Source organism: Arachis duranensis, chromosome 6 (assembly GCF_000817695.3).
Source record: "Arachis duranensis cultivar V14167 chromosome 6, aradu.V14167.gnm2.J7QH, whole genome shotgun sequence".
Lineage (NCBI taxonomy): Eukaryota > Viridiplantae > Streptophyta > Magnoliopsida > Fabales > Fabaceae > Arachis > Arachis duranensis.
In genome coordinates, this window is record NC_029777.3 from 14,734,753 (window position 1) to 14,738,702 (window position 3,950).

Here is a 3,950-nt window from a genome sequence, read left to right on the forward strand (position 1 = left end):
AAATACAATTTAGTCAATAAAAAAATAATTTATTAAAATATATTTTAGTAAGCAAAATTAATAATAAAAAATAAAATTTTTATTAATGAATATTTTTTTTAAAAAATAATTTTTTTCTTAAAAAATAGATAAAGTTAATATTAGTTAACACAAAAAATTTAAATTAAATTAAATAGGAGATTTTTTAAAAGTTAGAAGGAAAAAGAATATACATTTATAAAATAGGAAGGAGAAAAATGTCATTTCAACATCTCGTAGAAGAAAAAATTGAAATTTTTTCTTAAATTATTTATTTTTAAAAAATCCCAATAAAAAAAACTACTTGTGAAAATTAAATTCACTCATTCTGATATGATCGGTGCTTAATTTGCTAAACACGCCTTAAAGAAACTAACATATATAATAATTTTGTTAGAAAACCAATTAAAAAAGATAGTCAATTAGAGTTAATTAGTTAAAAATAAGAAATCTGTTATAAAAAAAATAATATTCTACTAATCTATTTTTTGAATTTCCAAACTAAAAACATAAATGATTGACTTGAATTGGTTTAGGTTGTAGTTAGTTTTCTAGATTTTTTCTTCTCCAAATTATATTAATTGTGTAGGTCATGTTAATGTTGTTCTTTGATTGGTTTTTCACTCCCCATTCTTTTTTATATGATTTATTTATTGATTGATTTATAGGGAGAGGGATGTAAATTTAAATCTAGCTTATACAAAGATATGTGAAGTCATGTATGTCCATGCGAAGATGTTTAAGTGCTGTGGTCAATATTGGTTGAGTGTGGGGCCACCACTACTTCTTCCTTGCCCTCTAAATAAAGTGCGCACTACAATACAGATCTAAATTTACAGAGATTCTCATAGAGTAGCTTTCCTTGCGACACGTGCATTTTGTGGAGCAGCTTGGCATGCAGCGCTAGCGCAGGAAATTGGCTTATCTAGTTGGCTAGGCATAAGCGATTTTCTTTCTTAACGCAGGGGAAAGGGTACAAAGAAGGGTGTGAACCTACAAACATTAGAACAATATTTTTCTTTTCTTTTTTATAGTGTAACCTAAAATTTAAAGAAAAATATTTGTTGTTTATTCTAATTCTCAGTAAAAACTTGAAAGTAGAAATAGATAAAACACTAATACTTAAACCAAATGAGTATATTAAACAAGGCTTGGTTTTGCCTAAGATATCTTGTGTTATCATATGTAATTTTAAATATTTTAATTTTGAATATTTTTTTCTGTCAAAATTTTTGCTTTTTTAATTATATTATTTTTATTTAAAAAGTAAAAAAAAACGTCACTTTATTTTAAGCAAGTAACATGTATTTAGAAAAGTCAAATTCAAAAACGTTTTAATAAAGAGAAAATGATGTTTTTTTTCTTGTAAGATATTTAAATGTTCAAAAATATTATTTATATATTAAAATTAGTCATTATATATTTGTGTATAAATATATGTATTATTGAACTTATTTTAATGTGTATTTTATATTCTATAAAAATTAAATAATATTTATTTTAGTCTCTTTGATTAAAATTCACTTTTATACCTAACATTTATATGATTAATAAAAGATTTCAAATAAAAAAATTAACTATCCAATTTTATTTAACTTTTTTAATTACTTTGAACTTTTTACCAATTATAAAAGTATAATTCAGAGTGCACTGTATTAGCTATAATTTTTACCGTAATAAATTGTATTTAATAAGTTAAAAGAAATAAATTAAAAAAATTTTCAGTTTGTCATGTCAGTCCTATTATTAAATGTATTACCTCAATTTTTATATAATACTGGTATATGCTGGTGTATCTATCCGTGCAATGTACGAAAAATATTTAATTTTTTATTTATATTTAAAGTATTTTTAATAAAAATTAACATATTTAACTTTAAATTAAGCTCAATTTAATTTTTTATTAATGTGAATAATAACCAAAAGTACCTAACAAAAAATTCACAAATAATTAAATTAATTAAAAATATATATAATATACAATAAAATAATGTCTTAATTTTTATTAGAAAATGTGTGTACCCATTTTTTTTAATGGAAAAGTTTTTTATTCATGTACTTTTTACACGGTTGTTAACCAAGTGATTTCCTCTGCACGCGCGTTCCTCACCCCTCACTCGTTTGTCATACACGCGCTACATATAATGTGCTGCAACCTAAAGCTTTGCTCAACGTAAACCTTTTGCTGCAACATAAACCTTCTTCTCTGCTCGCGTTCTTCCTTATTGATCTGCATTGTCTTCGTCGTTCTCCTCTGGTCGCGTTCATCTTCTCGTTTTCTTATTTTGATCTGGTTATGTTGCATTTATCTTCTTCCTATTCTTCTTCGTTTTCTTCGATCTGCACTTCTGAATCGAAACAATGAATGACTCAACTTCAAATCAGTTGAATGGAGAGCGATTTGGATTACTCTTCTGAAACGAATCAAATTGACAAAGTTTGGATTATTCAATTTTGAATCGAATTGAATGAAATGCAATTGCTAATTTGAATTGAATTAAATGGACGGAGGTGTACTGAATTGAATTGAATTGAATTGATAATATGTAAATTGTAGGCAGAGTTATTTGAATTTGAATTGAATTAAATGGACGGAGGTGTACTAATTTTATATAATGGATTATGTTTCGTTCACTTAGTACTATACAATTGTTTTACCATGAGTATTGTGTTCAATTCACCATGAGTATTGTGTTCGGTTCACCATGAGTACTGTGTTCGGTTCATTCTGCAGAAAGCTGTTTGAATTTGATTTTATATAATGGATTATATTTCGTTCACTCAGTACTGTACAATTATTTCACCATGAGTACTGTGTTCGGTTTATTCTGCACTATTCAAAACTCTTATTCTTTATCTTCTACTGCTTCTTCACTAGAGAGAAAAGGAGAAATATACAAAAATACAGCAGCAACAACAACAAAAGAATGACGATAAGAAGAAAACACGTGAAGAAGAAGAAACGCGAAAAAGAAGGAGGAGAAGAAAGAGGAGGAGGAACGCAAAGAAGAAGGCGAAGAAGAAGAAAGACGCTCCATGCGTAAACAATTGTGAGAAGAAGAAGAAGAAGAAGCGTGGGAGAAGAAGAAGAAGAAGAAGCATGGGAGAGAAGAGAAGAAGCGTTATGCAAGGACGATTTTATGTGTGTTGAGCGCGTGTATTTCACGTTTCATTTAATGGTATTGGATTTTTTTTGTGTTGGGGCAACTTGATTGCATGGTTACATGGATGTGTAGGATCCCTATTTTTTTAAACAACAAAAAATTTAATCTATGTCTTCAAATAAATAGAATTGTTTCAAACCTCTGGAATACATCACTATGAAATCAGAATATGATATCCTTTTTTTTTGTCCAATAACCAGTCTTCTTCTCCACCATGCTTGTTTAGCATGTGCCTATTTATGTCGGCCGTTATACTTAGGAGTGGCAGTGGGATGGGTAAGGTAGGATTTTTGCCCTAATCGATCTTGCTCTACCCTACAATAACCCGCATAGAATCTGTCCCACTTCTACTCGTAGATAGTAAAATATTAAACCCTAACTCGCTCTGCGGGTACCCGCTCCATCCCTACTCATTCCTATAATTATTAAAATCCAACAAATAAAATTAAATTTTAAAATTTATATAACTATCATCACATACATAATATAAATTAAGATAAAAATTTTAATATGATACAATATTATTAATAATTTATTTTAAATAGATTACATATATTATATATATCGGAGCAAGTATTACCTAAACCTGATCCTGTCCCGCACCGTTCCACTAAAAACTCACCCCGAACGGGAGTAAGAACGGGAGTGGATACCCACGAATTCGAGTAGTGTTACCATCCCTAATTATATTCTTAAAATTTTCTTGTTATGATACCATTTGAATTAATCTTTTATAAAAAAAACAAAACAAAGTTAAACAAATCAAAA